The 18752-nt window shown below is 40.8% G+C and overlaps 1 pseudogene; it reads left to right on the forward strand.

Annotated features, from left to right (window-relative positions):
• The window catches only part of LOC133071590 (conserved oligomeric Golgi complex subunit 2-like), a 43341-nt pseudogene that overhangs the window by 18613 nt on the left and 5976 nt on the right, over positions 1-18752 (forward strand).

Below are 18752 nucleotides of genomic sequence, written 5' to 3' on the forward strand. Positions count from 1 at the left end.
TTTACCTGGTACAGGCAGACCTTGTTTTATTGCCCTTAGATTTATTGTGTTTCACAGATATTGCACTTTTTTTTTTTAATTAAAGGTTTATTGCAGCTCTGCATCAAGCAGGCCTATCACCATGCTAGTACCCTTTTAACGGCACTTGCTCACTTCAAGTGCTGTTATGTCTGTATCTCATTCTAGTAGTTTTCACAATATTTCAAACCTCTACCAGCAAAATGATGATAGCTTACTGAAGGTTCACATGATGGTTGCATTTTTTAACAATAAAGCATGTTTTAATTAAAGTAATTAAAGTCTATATCTTGTTTTTATTACACATAATGCTTTTGCAAACTCAATATACTGTATGTAGTACAGGATAAACATACCCTTTATATCTGCTGAGAATCCAAGAAACCCCCATAACTGGCTTTATTGTGCTAGTAGTCAATTTATTGTGGTGGCCTAGAACCATACCTGCAGTATCGCCAAGGGATGCCTGTATTGTTCTGACAGTTGTTGATCTGCAGGATTTTGAAACTAGCTTTGAATTTTCTCTTTCAGTTTTTGTTTTTTGGCCCCTGCCTCCTAAGTGTCGCATATTATAGATTTTGTGTAAAGACACAGGCATGTTCTCTGAATTATAAGGGTAAAATTAATTCTAAATTTCATGTAACTTGACACACTATATGATTTAGTCAGATTTAATTTATCCAAAACTCCTGACTGGACTTTAGAATCATGATGTTTGTCAGATTTACTCTGTAGCTTAAAAGAACCTCATTCTGAAGTGATATCTAAATCCTCCTTTGATACAGCAAAGATTAACTTACAAAGAGATGTGAGGAGGAGGAGAGATTCATTATTCCTCTCCAGAAAATGTTAATATTTAATTTTACATGTCTTCTGTTGGAATAAGAAATTTGTTACATGTGTGTTTGGATCTTTACAGATGATTACAGCTGAAGCGTTTTAACCTGTCTTTCTTGCAGCGTATAGCTGGTATTACAGCCATGTTACAACAGTCACTGGAAGGCCTCCTATTAGAAGGTCTTCAGACTTGCAGTGTGGATATTATTTGGCACTGCTTACGGACTTAGGCCACAATTGACAAGACTCGGGATGCAGAGGTGTTAGTTGGTCAAGTCCTCGTGAAACCATACGTAGATGAGGTTTGGGTACTGTTGAATAAGGCCTTCATTCAGCAGATGTTCACAGAGCATCTGCTCTGTCTTGGATGCTTTACTGGGTGTAAGGGGTAGTTTAGAGGCCTTTCTGTAAAGATTGTAAAGATTCTCAGTTACTGTAGTACCATCAGTTGGAAGAAAAGGTTGGTCCCTGGTGGTGACAACCAGCATGCAGGAGTCAGGCACCTTCTCAAGTGTTTTTTAGTAATGCTGTAGCCCAGGGATCATGTTAATTTAGTGGGAGGAGGGTCTTGCCTAGAGAGAAGGAATGTATCAAAACATTTTTAGGTCAGTTTTATGGTATGTGAATTATTTGCCACTAAATTCTTAAAATGAATTTTTAGCTATCGGTCTAGTGGGTAAAATGGAACAAGTAAGCAGATACCAAAACTGCAGTGTAAGTTCCTGGTGAGGGAGCCTGCTGAAACCCTGACCATGGAAAATCTGTGCTGAAGGTTGTCTTCACAGAGATGTGGCCTAAGTCTTGAATACTGAGGAGTCTCTTAGCCAGGAAGGTGGGAGGGAGGAAATAGTCACTGATGCAGGACTTTCATAGGCAAATTAGCAGCGTAATACCCTAAGTCCAGAACTTGACTACCCAGTGTGCTTCATCTCCAAGGATGCAGTTGCACTTCGGAAAGTAAGCATATTCTGCCTTTGAGCAGCCAGGATATAGACTGTACCATATGAAGTTGCCAATACTCAACGTTTTCTGACAGACAAAAGCAGCAGCTTCATCTGGTTCAAACTGATAAAAGTCGCAAGCCCATCCTCAGTGTTTGCAGACTGTCTTCAGTCCTCTGTCGGTGTGGATGCTCTTCCTGTCCAGTAAGTACAAAGCCCTGTTCACCATGACTTTGGGATGAAAGCCTCCCATTTATAAATGGGGGACATGGAATCCCATTGATAAAAATGAAATGTAAGGATTAACTTCAGTAATCCTTTCAGCTGTTATTAGAGTTACTAAAAGTAAATGATCTGTCAGTTTCCTCTCTTCCTATCCTGTTATATTTCTTACCTAACTTGATAAGAATGAAAAAGACAAATTACCTACATTATTTCTGTCTCAGTAAGTGAAAATCGTTACTAACTTATGCCTTTGTTTTTCATTGAACTGAACCTAATGTGCTAAATGAGAGAAACATTTGATGTTTCAGTGGCATATTAAATAAACCAAGGCCACATTTTAATTTTTTTTTAATTCATATGCTTGTCATTAACCTCTTGACTCTCAACCTTAACACAAAAAATAAAATAATAAAGTAAAATAAAATATATATTTCCATCTTTCTCTGTCTCACACCTTCCCCTGATCTAAATTATGGTAGAAGAAAAGGCCGAGGTCAGTACAAGGAGGGGCTGTGGTTATGGGAAATTGTCATTTTACTTTGTTTTCAGTCTCGGGAGGGGAGGAGGCAAATGTGCTTGGCTTTCCAGCTTCAGGCCAGTCTCTGTCACCCAGCCTGTGTCTCCCCTGGGTCAGAGCTGTGCTTCCAAATCCTGAAACTAGTTCTAAGTATAGCTGTTACTGTTAAAAAACATGTTAGCTGGGGAGGAGGGGGCATGAGGAAGCATACTTTTAAGGTTTTCTCTATTTTTCCTGTAGTGTGTAATTCATAGCTCTCTTTGAGATGCTTTTTTAAAATGCTATTTATTTACTAGGTGATTCTAGAGCAGATTGTTGATAGTCATCTGAGTGATCTCCAGCTCATGTATGATAAACTCTTGGAGTTCGTTCCCCATCACTGCCGCCTTCTTCGAGAGGTCACAGAGGAGCTATCTCAAGGTAGTTTAAGCAGCTGTACTTAGAACTTGTGCCTGCTGATTATTGCTGCCTCATTTGGGTCGGGTTCATATGCGCTCCCCTGGTGAATTGTTAGCATGGCACTATGAGGTGGGTGTGGGTCATCGCCTCAGAAGGAAACTGTAATGAGTAGGGCAGAGGTAAAGGGTACATCTTTGTGAATTCACAACCCATACTTTCCCCTTTTGTGTACTTTTTCCTCAATTACATGTGAAATAAAAGTTGGTTTCCTTCCATTAGTCTAATGTTGTAGTCTGTTTATAAATAAGAATTCAGTGTAATTCAACAAGTTTTATATTAATTGTGGTTAAAGTCATCTTCAGTTTTCCCTCCTCTTGCCTGATTTCCATACTTTTTGCTTTATTTCATAAATACCTGGCTGCCTTTCACCATCACCACTGGCCTGATCCGGGCCTTTGTCATAGTTTTATCCAGAATAACAGGATCTGCCCACCTCCTCTCCCTGCCTCCACCCTCTCCCTTCTCGCCCTTCCCCTCTGCCCTTCGGCTGTCACATTGACCCACAATTCTGATACGTAGGCACTGCCTTCTTCCTAAGTCTTTAGTGGCTTCTTGTTGCGTGTGGAGGAAAGTCGAGGCGTCTTGATGCGGAGTACGAGGCCCTGTGCACTCCGGCCTCAGTGGTCCTTGTGTGTGGCACTCTGTGGGCTTCCCTTGCTCCGCTGGTCCCCAGCACACATTTGGCGGGTCTGTGTTTTTCCTCAGAGTCCTCTGCCTTTCCCTTTCTTTTTGTTGATCTGTCATCCCGTGTGAAGCCCCAATGCAGATGCCACTTCCTTCGAGAGACCTCCCACCTTCCATCCTGAAGTCTGGCTTTCATCCTTTTCTCTGCGGGCGATTGCGTGTTGCTCTCACTTCTGTTGAGGACTAGTTTCCATCTTAACAGCTTGCTCCCATCCTGCACAGCCCTTACCCCCCACCCCTGGCACAGTGTCTTAAGACAGCAACTATCCAATGTTTGCGAAATAGAAGACTCAGTCAATTTGCAGCACTAGAAAGGCAAATCAAGTCCCTTTCTTCATGGAATGAAAATTATTTTTAGCCTTGAAATTTTTTATTTATTTATTTTTTTTTTTGAAAAGAGAAACCTGGGGAATAAATGTCCTGATTGACTGGGAAGTACCCTCTCTGTTTCCACTAGATGATTTCAGATGAAGCTTTGTTTTGCCACTTTTGTGTCATAATCATGAAGATTTAGTTGGATTTGGATTTGGGGTAAGAATTTAATAGAAGTCAACATGTGAAATTAAAGAGGCCACAGTAACGAAACAACCAATCATTAGATTTGACAAGCCTAGTCTTGGTCCTGAAATGTCAAGTTTTATGCCTCACATGTTTGTTCTTTTCCACAGTTTTCAGGGTGGCAGAACTCATGTAGAAAGCTCAGAAATTTGAGTATCTAGACTGTACCTTGGTAGGTCATCTGCCTTTGCTTCACGCCACATCATCTTGTTGCCCTGGACCCTCCCTTGCTCAGCATCTGCCTTTGGGTGCTCTGTATACCTAGCAACACCAGTGATGTTCAGGAGTTATTTTCCAGAGGACATAAATTAGCTTTTCTAACTGTTGATCTTGCAGAGTTAAATTTTCCTTTTGAGGCTTTAATTGTATATTTAGTTTGGAAATGAGGTGATCTTGTCATTCATTTGCTCATATTGTGTGCATTTGTATTCTAAAATCTTCAATTTTGTTCTCTCTTCCTATACCTTATTAGAGCTAGTTCTCACTGGGATTAAAAGTATATGATATGATACGTGGAATTGGGTATGTGGGATATAGGCATCTCCTTTCCCTCATCGAATATAAAAAAAAATTACCTTAATATAGAGCATGTTAACAATGCAGCAAAGTGAGTAGGTCAGTGAGATGCTGTTGCCTAAAGATATTTACAGATTTTTAAGTAGAGAGAAACTTAAGGAACCTACCTTTTTTATTTATGTCCTGTGTATTTAACACTATTAACATAGCACTTACTATATGTTAGTAAATGCTAAATGCTTTACAAACCATACACCATCCTAAATGCTTTACCAATCTTATTCCATATAATGATCCTATGATTTTAAAGATGAGGAAACCAAAACACAGAGAAGTTAAATGACCTGATTTGAACTCAGGTTCTGTGGCTCCTGAGAGCTTGATTTTATCTCGGTGTTCTCTCTCACCTAAGTGTGTGGAATTAGAAACTCAGAATTTGGCCTTTTTGCTTACAATGCAAAATAAAGCATGTGCATATGAAAACCATGAATGTTATCAGTTTTTTTGTATTAAGATTTGTAACCCAGATTTTACATGAAATAGTCATAGAACATTAGACCTGAAGGTAATCAGAGATAGCTGAGTCACAAAGCTGTTAGTAATTGGTAAATTAGTGCGATTTACAGTGTTTTAGAGTTGAGTGGTGTTAAGGTTGAATACAAAGATTGTTTTTCTTGTGGTATTAGATTGCTGCTTTTTCAAGATGGTGTATAAACATGGTAGCCCATTTTAGGGGAGACAACTGCCGCAGCAAGTCGGCGTAGTTGTCCATTATCCTTGACCCCAGCTGTCTGCTATGTGATAATTGTAGGAGTCAGGACACAGAGGATGTGTCAGGTTCTAGGTGAGAATGAGATCAAGGAGTGAAATAGAAGTTTGGGCCTAAAAACAAAATAATTGACAAACATAGTTGTTTTTAAAAGGTTGAAGTAAATTTTAGGCTAAGGAACTTTTATTTTAATAAAACATCACAATGGAATTTTGCTTTTTGTAAGTAGATGTTTCTGGTGTATTTGACTGAAATTTTTCTCTTATCTTACAGTGAAAAGGGCAATACTGTTCCTGGCTATGACTTTTTGGTGAATTCTGCCTGGCCAGAAATAGTACGAGGATTAGAAGAAAAATTACCCTTGCTTTTTAATCCTGGGAATCCTGATGGATTTTACTAGGTACCTTTCCCTCTGTTGTCTTGATTCTTGCAGTTGTTAACCTGAGATAGTCATGTCTTTTTTGCACAGTCTTGGTTCTGTGGTTTATTGAAAATCACAATCTGAGTTGCAGAGCCAGCATTTACCTTAAAAATGCACACATTATTTTATTCAAGTCATAGTCTCTGATACTTTGGGGACTAAGAATATTTTTTAGAATGTAAGGTAGAATTCAGTTGAGAAGCAATTATGACTAGATATGGATGTTTTTATCTAAGTTTTAAAAAAGATCTTAAGGACCGGTGAAAACAAATCTCTTTACAGTTGTTTTCGATGAAAAATTAAGTTTGCAGATCTCTGCTATATCGCTTTGAAGGAAAACAAGAAGTAGTAATTGGATTGTAGTATATATTATATAACTAATATTATAATTATTAATGTAGTATAAAAATGTCCTATATAATTTGAAAGATTAGGAGGCCTTGATATTTCTTTTTTTAAAAAAAAATCATGTTTTTTATTTAAAGGACTTCGTGGTTGATATATCAAAAGTAAACCCATATGTTAATTTTCCATTTTTTAAAGATTTTATGTAGTGTCCTGGAGAAGAATGAAGACTCTAGGCCAAAGGGCCTGAGTCTGCACCCCGCTCGCCTGCTCAGTTCCCTGTTGCTCAGCCTCTTGGTGCCTCTCCTCCTGTTCCTGCTCTGGATTTTGATTTTTGTTTTTTATTTTTTTATTCAATATGACAATCTTTGTCTTATAATTAGGTAATTTATTAAATTTTACAATGATCATAGTGATTGATACATTTGCGGTTTTTTTAGTTCTTCCTATTTGTCCCATTTTTCTTCCTTCTTTTCCTTTCTCTCTCTCTCTTTTTTTCTTTCCCACCTTCTTTATATTGTGCACTTTTGGGAATTTGTTTTTCTCATTTATTCTCTTTTACCACTCTACTAATTTGGAAGTTCTGCCCTCTGTTTATGTGTGTATTAAGTAACCTTAGTGTTTACTTAACAGAATTTAAAGTTACTGGTGTTCTTCAGCCTCCCACACAGCACAAGGATCTTAGATGCCAATCATGCCATTCCATAGTATATATTAGTTACCAGGGTCTTATTTCTATTTTGACTTTTTTATGCCCCCCAATTGGGCATTATTTTTATTGCTTTAACATGGCTGTCCTCCTCCTCTCAAAAATATTCCACATTTTATCATTTCCTTTGCTTATTGTTCCTTCTTGGATGCTATACCTTTTCTCTTAGATCATTTTCCTTCCTCCAAAAATTCATCTGTTATGAATTTCTGTTGATAATAAATTTCACTTTTTTATGATAAACCCTCAGTCAATATTTGTTTGAAAATAACTTTATACCTTTTATGTTTGAAAGGTAGTTTTGCTGGAAGTAGAATTCTGTGCACTTTGAACTTTGTCACTTGAAAGTAGTTGTTGCTACTGTTGCTTGGTAGTTATAATGGCTTTTTCCCCTGGCTCCTTTTAAAATTTTCCCAGTGACTTTGGTGTGCTATTTCATTGTGATATATCTAGTGTGGACTTCTTTTTATTTGCTGAATTCAAGATTTGTTGGGTTTTCTGAATCTGAGGATTGGTGGTTTTTTTAAATCATTTCTGTATTATTTTTATTCATTAACTCAATTGTGATTCTGTCTAATTCCTTTATTATTTGCTTTTAGAACTCTTAATTAATTATCCTCACTTTATCTTTCATGTTTCCTGAATTTACTTTTTTTATTTTTCATCTCTTTGTGCTACATTCTGAGTAATTTCTTGGGACTTTTCTTCTAGTTCAAGAATTCCTTCTTCAGTTGTGTCTAAATTCCTTTTCACCTGTTTCAAATTTATCATTATTTTCATTTCTAGAAGCTCTATTTGCCTCTTTTTCTAATTGTGCTTGGTCGCTTTGCTTACTAATTTATAAAGTGTAGAGAGGCACACGGAGAAGGCAATGGCACCCCACTCCAGTGCTCTTGCCTGGAAAATCCCATGGACGGAGGAGCCTGGTGGACTGCAGTCCATGGGGTCGCAAAGAGTTGGACATGACTGAGCGACTTCACTTTCACTTTTCACTTTTATGCATTGAAGAAGGAAATGGCAACCCACTCCAGTGTTCTTGCCTGGAGAATCCCAGGGATGGGGTCGCACAGAGTCGGACACGACTGAAGTGACTTAGCAGTAGCAGCAGAGAGGCAAAAGTTGAGTGTGGTGAGCCTGGGCCTAATAACTTCACAACAGGTAAGACAGCAAATTTGGAACTTTACTATCCCAGAAATACCACTTATCTGTTCTCTTGGCCCTTGTTACAGTATGTTGAACCATATAATTAAGTAATATGATTTTCAACAAGTTGTTGAAACTTGTTGACACTGAGTTTTGTGACTTTATAAAATAGATCTTTGTAAATAAATAAATAAAGTAGGGCTTTTAAAAATAGATACCATAAGCAGAACGAAGTAATGGTCTTAAGCATTAGCAATTTAGACTCTTTACATCCCTCTTTAGAGAATCATATTGATCATGTTAGGCTCAGGAGATTTTTCAGCTCAGAAATGAAGCTTTCTGATGAAATGTTGACTTTAGAATTCTAAACCAATACTTAATGGTTGTGGTTACATTTCTTGCAAGAAATGCTTTCAGTTTTCAGTGTTAATGGGACTTACTTTTGAGAAGAGAGAAGTATTTTTGCATTCCTTTAACATCCATTATGTGCAGGGGTGTAGTTTTATCCCAAAAGGGATGAGTAATACTTTTCTTTCTCTCAGCTCCTCACATCTAGACCACACTTAGGGAATTCAGTAAGTGTAGCTAAGAGTCGGATGCGACTGAGCGAGTTCGCTTTCACTTTTCACTTTCATGCACTGGGAAAGGAAATGGCAACCCACTCCAGTTCTCGCCTGGAGAATCCCAGGGACGGGGGAGCCTGCTGGGCTGCCGTCTGTGGGGTCGCACAGAGTCGGACATGCCTGAAGCGACTTAGCAGCAGCAGCTCCAAACCAGCTGAAAGGAATTTAACACTATATGGTGTTTACTGTACTACAATTCCCATGTAATCACAGACATCGTATTTAGGTGATTGGTTTGGTGACCCAGAATGGAGCTTCTCTTCAGTGAGAAGTCCGTGGGAAATCCTGCAGTGTTCTCCCCAGAGCCTGGGCACTGAGAGCCCTTGCCAAAGGACGTGCAGCTGCAGGTGTGCACTGCTGACTGACTGGGCTTCCGGTTCCTCTATTTCCTTGCTTTGTTTCTGAGTCAGTTCTCTCTGAGCCTGAGCAGAAGAGGAAGTGTCATCTCTACGGGAGATGATAATAAAAGCAGTTAACCTAGTAGTGTAGTTTTCTGGGTTAAATTAAATAGCACAATAGTAAACACTGTGTCCAGATGATATATGTTCAGTAAGTGTTACCTGCTGCTCTTAGTAAGGTTGCTAGATTCCCCTTGTCAGTCTTCATGCTGTCCCATCTATAAAAATGATGTAATTACTCACAAGGTTTGAGTAATTGCTTTCCTTTTCTTCCCTCCTTTCTTCCCTTTCTTTAAATTTTCTACTTCTTCTCGAAAGGCAGTGAAAATTATACCACTTAATCTGTGATCTCTCGTGGTTCCAGTGGACAGTTAGGGGTGCCCTAGAAGATGAGTGAGAGCTGTCACTTAAAGACCACTGGACTTAGAATACCTGGGTCTCTTGATGGGCTTGCCACCTAAGACCTTGAGCAAGTCATAGAACCACTTTGGGCATTACTCAGTGTGGGGATCTTCAGAGGAAGATCCTGTAAGGGCCTAATGAGATCTTAAACCTGTGATTCTCTGTGTTGATCTTTATCTTGATTTCCATTTTTCAGTATATGATCCCGATTCTGGTTAGTTTCCTTAAAATGAAAATTCCACCTGTTTGTTCTTATTTTAGAAATATACCATAAGTATGGATTTTGTAAGAACATTTGAATGGCAGTGTGGATCACAGGCCAGTGTAAAAAGATTACGAGCACATCCTGCCTATCACAGCTTCAATAATAAATGGAACTTGCCTGTTTATTTTCAAATAAGGTCAGTAATTTATTCCCATCACCTCCACCCTTCTGAAATAGAATTTAAACACCAGTTCAGATGGACTGAACTCCATCTCACAGCCCCTTCTTGAAGACCATCATATTATTCCTTGGGAAACAATTTAGAGCAGAAATGCACAAGAAGTATCATGATTGCCAAAGTTCTGCCCTGTGTGACAAAAGGATTAAGTTTTACTTTCTTGTCATTAGCAAGCTGAGAACGCTGGACTCCAAGGGAGCTAGACCAGGCCCAGCTTCATTCCCAGGTGCTATGCCTTCATTCACCATGAAGAGACAGAGAGAGCTGGTCACCTAGCAGCTCTTCCTCTCCATTTTCCTCTTACATCACTTGCTTCAAATAGCAGACCTATCCTTCATCTGTAGTTTTGCACACCTGTAACATTTTTATCCTCAGAGGGAATCAGGAAAAGTATTCTTTCTTGAAATATTCTTTGTAGCTGATTCCATCCATCGATTTATAAGAATTGTAGTTATTCTTTTGGCTTCCTTTGTAATCTTGGTGAGTGTTCTGGAAAATGGTGACACTTTCCTTCCAGATAGCATAATGATATCACCAGTGTCAGTAAGTGGTCTTGTAGACAATTTGGGGGCAATTTAGGATAAATTCTTAACAATGTATGTTCCCCTAGAAAAAGAGATGATAATACAGCCATTTTTGCAGATTCTCTTGAGTGAGATCACAGTAAGTTCCTCCATAGAATGATGTTAACTCGAGCATTTTAATTAGAATGGTTTTTAAAGACTTGCAAGCTTTTTGTTTAAATTGCTGGATGCTTTCCTTAATTATGATGCAGTCCTTCCCTGGAGGTCTGAGGAATAATTACAGAGAGGGAAATACATTAAATCCCTTGACTTGTAATTACTTGCCATGATTTAGAATGTATATAATCATCTTTTGATGATGAAATCTAAGCTGTCAGACCGTTAGTATGGTGCTCTTTTACATACAATATGGAGCTTTAATTTTTCAAGGTTATATTATAATGTAGGTAAGAAATTAAGGATCTGTTTGTCTGAGATACTCATGAACTGCATGGGACGTAATCATTATGTGATGATCAAGATGTAGCCAGGGCAAGAAGCCCTTTTGGTTTGTGAGAAAATTTTAAAATGGTGAAGCATCATTTTATAGTTTAAGAGTGCAGTAGAGAAATAAAATTTAAACTTTCCGTGTCTCCTGTAGTCTACGTTTTGGCTTAGATTGCTTTAGATATCTAATAACCGTCACAGCCCATACTCCTGTTTACTGCCTCCAGACGCCTCTTATCTAGTCATTTCCCCAGACCCCAGACCCCACACTTGGGAATCTTGCACTGTCGTGTCCTTCTGCCTTCTGGAGCTCTGGGCCCTGCAGGGTAGCACAGCCTGGCCTCAGCCCGTTCTCTTCTCCTCATAGGTTCTCTCAAAGCTGGTAACTGAGTCTTAAACTATGCTGAAACTCAGCCCGTCCCATGAAAGACATTTTTAATCTTCACCAGAGTTTAGTCATAAGCATTCAAAGGAATTGCTTAACTTTTCTTTGTGAATAGTTTTATTTAAAATTGATGAAATTAAAAAAGTTACGTTTGAGTTATGACATGTGGAACCTGTTCTCAGTGCATTTGCTCTTCCACTTAAAAAGAAGTTCAGGTACTACTTTGTAGAACACCATTCTGTTGATTTTTGTCAGTGGTTGGATTATTTATTCTCTGGCATAACAGAATGTTCTGCAGACATGGCTGGTGTCAAAGCTGTATTGCTATCTGATTCACTTCAGGGTCATTTAAAGTAAGCCTAAACGCCAGTTGGGTGGTAATGTTTCAACAAATTTCTAGGAAGGAATATCGGTACTAATATTGCACTCTCAGTAGCAATCAGATAGTCCCAGGTCTGACTCTGTGCCGACATCCCCGTCATCTTCAGGAAAAAAGGCACCCCTCCCACCACCTCCATTCTGTGAGCACACGGGCACCCCTTCTGTCTCTGGTCCCCTATTGTGTCAACACTTCATTTGTTCTTCCAGGAGTTTTGGAAAGTAGGGTTAGGCATTCGTTTTCATAGAAAGAGATTAAATGCACATGGGCCCCCAACAGTCTCAAATGGTGGTAAATCAGTGGCTGCCTGGAAGCTGGGTGTGAGCGCCCTAAGTGCCACAGGCAGTGGTGTGTCTTTTTTGATTGAGCTTTTGCTAGAATGGTGTATGCTCCCAGGATGGTCACGTGTGTTCTCTGTCTGCTCCATTCAGCACATGCTTAGCATGGTGTAGCTGCTTTACAGTGTGGAGTCTGTGTGGTACTGATGCGCCTTCCTTCCCCTCCACCCTCCTCAAGTTGTGTCCATGCGTCAGTAGAGCCGTGCGTGGGGGAGGGGGTGTGTGTCTCCAGATCATCCCCATACCCAAATGGAAGAGTTTAGGAGTGTTTGTATTTGGGGTTGCCTTTGTTGCAAATCCTCTATCAAGAGTAGAATGGCATCCCATATACCTGTGAAAACTACAGCATAACTTTTCAAATTTCACCAAAGTAACATCTCACTTTGTTTATCTTCTAAGAAGAAGTACAACCTAACACCTCAATCCTGGAAGTTACTGGCCAGCAAAGCTACTTGAGGGGCTGGTGCTGGACTCCTGGAGGGTAGGGAGAGGGGACAGCTGGGTCACACGACATAGACAGTTTTAGTCTTAGGGATCTCACACCTGGTCACACGTCATGTGCACGTCTGTTTAAAAGGCATTAATGTTAGGGGTCTGCTGCATTTGTGTCTTGCACTTTCTCATTTGTATGGTTTTCAGATTGTTGTGGCATACGTACAGTTTTATCCTGTGTCCTTACTTACACTGAGTTATACCTGTTCCTCTGATGGCCGCAGAACCTCCAGCTGACCTCTCTTCATGCTGCATTCAGTAGGAACTGTGCGGCATGTTACGGAAACCTTCCCTTCCTTGGGGCTGTGAAGGTGGCTTCTGGTTCTCCGTGTTCTGAACAATGCTGTGTTGGTGTCAGGCCTTTTCTGTGCTGAAGCTTCCTTCCTGTGTTTCTTGTGTTAACAGATGTGGGCAAACGGTGGGATTCGGGGTCTGTGGGGAATGCAGAGCTGGTCTGCTCTCTTCACTGCAGGGCGGCCCCTGCCCTCTCCTCCCCAGTGTGCTCAGGAGCACCGCCTTCTTTGCGGTTCTCCAGTGCTCCCTTCTCTTCCTCCACTGCTCTTCTGCCACTTGTTCCCTCTGTGCTTGGAGAGACTCGCCTTCCGCAGCCTTCACGGGGCAGTCGCTGAGTTCTTTCCTGCATGTGGCACAGGGAAGCTGTGGGGAGCGGCCAGCTCCAGCAGGCAGGGTGGGCCAGAGTCCTCTGCTCTCAGCCACTCGTGCCTTTGAGGGCAGGGCTGCTGCTCTTTCTATGAAGTGCTGCTGCGTTTACTCTCCAGTTTCCTGAAAATCAGTCTCTGAACTGCTTTTAAAAAGCATATAAGTGCTATCCAAAAAACCAAGATTATGGATTAGGTAAACTGATGTTAAGTATGTGTCAGAATTTATTGGTAGCAAGGGAACTAGTCGGTGACAGAAGAATGTATAGTAAAGAATATATGAACATGGAAGGGTTATATAGGTGGGAAGGAGGATGCTACATAGGCAGCTAATAAAGGAAATAAATACACACACAGTTTCATTTCACAGTCATAAAAATGTGTCCACATCAGATATTAAAACAGAAGTCTTTGAGAAGATGGTACAAAATGACAAATGGCCCAGCAGAGAAAACAGAAAACCCATCCAGAAAGCAGATCCTGAGAGCCTCAAGGTGGGCATGCAGTTACCAATAGCAGCATGAGAGACAGGCAACAGACATTTGATGAGCGCCAGGCAGAGACTTGTTCTAGTTTATTTGCCTACTTTCAGTGGTATGTCTCACAGAATATAGCTTCTGCATTTCTTAGTTTGAAGGACATTTGCTTTCTTCTGATAGTGTGGAGCTAAGAGGACTGGAAAAACCAGTCTTATGGCCCTGAAGTGATTACCTGATTATAGGTGGTGGGACTTGCCAGAAATGGCTTCCTGGTCAAGTAATTCAGATAAGTTTATTTCCTGCTCAGTAAGAAAAAAAAATCTGGAGGCTAGGCATCAGGGCTGCTGGGGCATCTCTGAGGCACTGGCCCTACGAGCAAGCAGGAGAATGGTCCTATTGCCTGGGGAGGGGGAGGTTGCAGGGAGAGGCACCTGAAGCAGAGAAAACAGCCATTTACACTCGTGTTTTTTCTCTCAGATTTAGAGAAATAGCGGGATCCTTAGAAGCAGCACTTAACAGATGTCCTGGAAGACGCACCAGGTAACATCCTCAAAGTGACAGAGGCTATCGTTAAGCGGGCTAATTCCTTTCACCAAGTCTTCTTGGTGGCCTTAGCGCCCTGGGAGCACTTTGACCTTTTGCTGTCTTCCAGTAGTGTTACTTGCTCAGTCGTGTCCAACTCTTTGCAACCCCATGGATTGTAGCCTACCAGGCTCCTCTGTCCATGAAATTCTCCAAGCAAGATTACTGGAGTGGGTAGCCGTTCCTGACCCAGGGATCAAACCCAGGTCTCCTGCATTGCATGCAGATGATTTACCGTCAGAGCCACCAGGGAAGTAAGTTAGACCCTGAAGATATAGTTTAAGTTCTTTTTTTAAAAAAAGGTTTCTAAAGCTTCCAGCTGTAAAGAGACGATGTAAAGGATGCTTTAAGAACACAGGAAGGAGACCACATTTTCGCTTCTGAATATAATGTGTCAAGGGGATATAACCCCTGCTGTGCTTAAGTGACTGCCTTTTTTTGTAGCCTTGTGGCTACCCTCCACTTCCCTCTCAAGCTGAGAGAAAGGATCAGAATGTCCCTTCCCTCCAGAGGATGACTCAGCTCGGACTGCTGCCTCGGGCCTCCAGAGCCCTTGGCCCAGTCCTGGGACAGTGGGCGGGTGGCTGGGGTCAGCCTATGCTTTCCAGACGTGTTTGCATCTAGTCATGCTTTAGGCGTCCCTGGTGTCTGCTCACCCAGGTGGCTGTTCCTGTAGCCACAAAGCCCCACTCCACTGTGCGGCCAAGTTCCATCTAAACTGCACTCTTTCAGCCTCAAAAGTTCATTTTCAGCTGTCTTTGCAAAAGTAGCTGTGTGTAATTGACTTCCTATATTTAAATAGCATATTCAGGAGTGGAAGAGAAGACAGGACAAATTCAAAACCAAAGATTAAACCCTTGCAAGTGACTGTCACTCCAATTTGCATTTGTTGCTTTATTATAAAGTACCTGTTAACTGATTATTTCTGATTGTTATATATGTTTAATATGTTTCAAATACCTGGGAGAAGGAGTCATGTAAAATTAGAAAACAGCGTTACAGGCCTCTTGGCTGTCCCCGCCCCCTCCCTAAAGCTTCGCTGACCTCATAAGATTCTTCAGAGTGTCATTGGCTTCACTCTTGGTTTGTCCATTGAAAATTTTAGCCATTAGCCCTTCTGCTGCGACTCCTTAACTGCGTGTTTTTACCTCTAGCTGGGAGCTCGCATCGCCTTTTGGCTCCTCATAGGACATGGAGCAGCCTTCAGAGGTGCTGGTCTGACAAGATGTTCTTGCTGCTGCTGGAGACTGTGGAGACTGTGGAGACTGACGCTGCAGATCTGGCACGGTACTCCATATTTGTCAAGGAGGTGAGGGCTGGCTGGTGCTCATCCCTGATCAAGACTGAAATGAATTAAAGATAGGTTAAGTTAAACGTGCCAAGATTTTTAAAGCCCACGTGGTCATGAGAGGTTGATGCAAGGGCTATAGCCCAACTTCCCAAGTTTCTATCCTTTTCACTGGATTTCCTTTTCATTCTTGTTTATGTGACCTTTAGGGGCATCAGATGTCACATATTCATTGCTTTGTCTTTTTGAAAAGCACCACATTGACCTCATTTTCCCTTAGGAAAAGCAGAATCTTTGGATGGTGCCTCCAATACAGAGACACCATAAAACAGATGATCATTTTAATGAAGATGATAAAAATATGCATATTTTTCCTTAATATTTGGAAATTGAAAAACAACAAATGGCTGAGATTAGAAGGTAGTAAAATTGATTAACCTTCCCTTCGTTTCAGAAACCCTTTTCAGCTTGGCTGTATTAGGTATTCACATGCCTATGATGACTGACTAGTTTTTGTGCATAAAGCCATAGTGGTCCAGTGCTGAGCACCCGGCCCTACCAGGTCTGCTGCACAGACAGCTCAGTGATAGACACACACCCCGGCCAGTGCAAGGTGATGAGTATAAGGGAGCATGAGCAGAAGTGTAGGAAAGATGACATGGAGAAGCCGTCATCCATGGACACGGAAGCACACTGTCAACTGGAGGAGAGTGTTTCAGTGGAAAAAGCACAGCTTCAAGTCAAAGTCAGACCTCGGCGCTGCTGCTCTTTAATTTTGTGAGCTTAGGGAAATTGGCTGAATCTTTACAGACTCTTCATCTGTAAAATAGGAACACAGCTTCTACAGGTGCTTGTTGTGAGGTGAGGAGTAAAGAGATTTCTTGCCCAGCAAACTGATAATGAAGGTGCCCACCAGATAATGGTGCTCCATCCAAGTTCCTCTCCTCTTCCTCCTTTGCCTCCCTCTACTCAGAGGAGTCTCAGTAGAGCACCCTGCCCTATGAAACTGTTCATGAAGATTGTGCAGTTCCTGGGACACCGTGGACTTGATGTGATTCTCTGAGGCCTGGGCTTGCTTTATCATCCCCAGCAAGATGCCAGCCAGTGATTATTCTTACACCTAGAATATTTCCATTCTTTTCTCGATGCAAGTGCTCTTCTCTTAGGGTTTTTCTCTTGTAGCAGTCCATTATGCAGAGAACACTTTTGTCGTTTGTATGATTGGAAGCATAGTTGAGGTTGAGACTTTTATTTTTTACCCTTATGATAATAATTTATTAAGTAAATACAGTAAATTGTTTACCTTAAGCAGTTAATTAACTTTTTAAAACCTATGATGTTCCGGATCTTAATTTTCCTTTAGTTTTGGGACCTCTTGCTTTCTTTCTGACTGTTACTTAAGTCAAGGAGGGGAAATGCACCCAGGATCAAAGTTTGTCCTGTTTCTGATTTTCACACCTACCTGGAGAGACAGGATGTGGTCTCCTTTCTTGAGTTAACTTTGACTTAATACTTTGTGGACAGCTGGCATTTTGTGTTGAGTTACATGCTCATGTATCTTGCAGGTGGAAACATTTTATCACTGAAATCCTTTTTCAGCTTTTACTCGGGCCCATCTCTAATGAAAGTGCTAAGGATATTAAAAAGCCTTTGGTAACTGGCAGCAAAGATCTTTCTATCACCCAAGGAAATTGCAAAGACCAAGCAAGTGGCCCTTCTGAAACAAAGCCCATCATCTCCATTTCCAGCACTCAGCTTGTCTGTGTGGTCACAGACCTGGACAGGCTTCAGGACCAGGCGAGCCTGTGTCGCAGAGGATTCTAAGTGTGGGGTTCAGGGTTCTCACTGTCTGGCCTCATGGGGTTTAGACCTGTGGGCCCAGGGCCCCTGAGAGAGAGCACCCTTTCCCTCCCTCTGGCGTTGCCTCCGCCCCCGACTGGCACGCTCTCCTCCTCGGGTAGCAGCCTGTCTACAACGTGCCTGTCTGGAGCCCCGGCTTCCCCTGAGCAGTGACGCCACACGCTAGGGCAAGCCAGGCCCTCATTAGCTCAGCTCACCCTGTGGAGCCATGGTCTTTAATGGGTTGGATTCTAATTATTTCTAGTCTACTTACCCAGTACTTATCCTTTAAAAGTGCTGAACTATTAAAACGTCTTCCTGTGTCCTCCACGTAGGTTTCATGTTCTTGCTTTTACCATTAATAGAACTTTGTTTAAGAACAGAATGTGTTTAAGTGCTGTGATACATAATTCTGCTTTTTTCAGATTTAAGTGTTTTGTGGTGCTTGGACAAATACTGTATGTGTTGAGCAAAAACATGGTCTTTATCATAAGGTTTTTTTGATATTGAGGGGAGCTACAGAATAGTGTTAATAGCCATGAAAATACGATTTTCCATGTTGTTGAATTATTTTCTACTGAAAGCATTAATGAAGAATTTTGTTTTCTTGCGATGAAAGTTACTGAAAGTTCTGAGTTTAGTTTTATCATTAATTAATAACAGTCTAGAGTTGTAGGTCCATATAGAATTGTCTCTTACTTTGATTAATAAAAAGTAACTGAATATATAAAGTGCATATTTATTTCAGCTTCCAGACCTCTTAGAAACAATCAAGCCAAAACTTGAAGTGATGGGCTTTAAGAATTTTTCTTCCATCTCAGGTAAAAATGAATCTTTAAGATTCAGCAAATCTTTGAATAAGAAATAACTTAAAATAGAATTTTAAAGACTAGGATATATATAATTAACAGTTTTTTCTAGTTGTAAATCCTTGGTTGTTTCTGTATTCTGTTCTGTGATTTTTAACTCCTCTGAATGAGATATTTTAATTCTAATAATTTGATTTGGTTTGGTTTATTGTATATATTGAGCTTGTGCCCCACTACAAGAGGAGCCACTGTAGTGAGAAGCCCGCACGCCACTAGTTATGGCCCACGCTCACCCAAACTAGGGAAAAGCCCACACATGAACCCAACACAGCCAAAAATAAATACAATCGTTTTCCTAGAAAATGCATATCGGACAAAGAATTTTTACTCAAATTGTCCAAGAACACTAGAGCAAACAAGCCCACTCATAACTGGTAAAGATTGAAGTAGACACCTGGCCACAGAGGGTATACTGATAGTAAAC

The sequence above is a fragment of the Dama dama genome, chromosome 17 (genome assembly GCF_033118175.1).
Source record: "Dama dama isolate Ldn47 chromosome 17, ASM3311817v1, whole genome shotgun sequence".
NCBI classification, from domain to species: domain Eukaryota; kingdom Metazoa; phylum Chordata; class Mammalia; order Artiodactyla; family Cervidae; genus Dama; species Dama dama.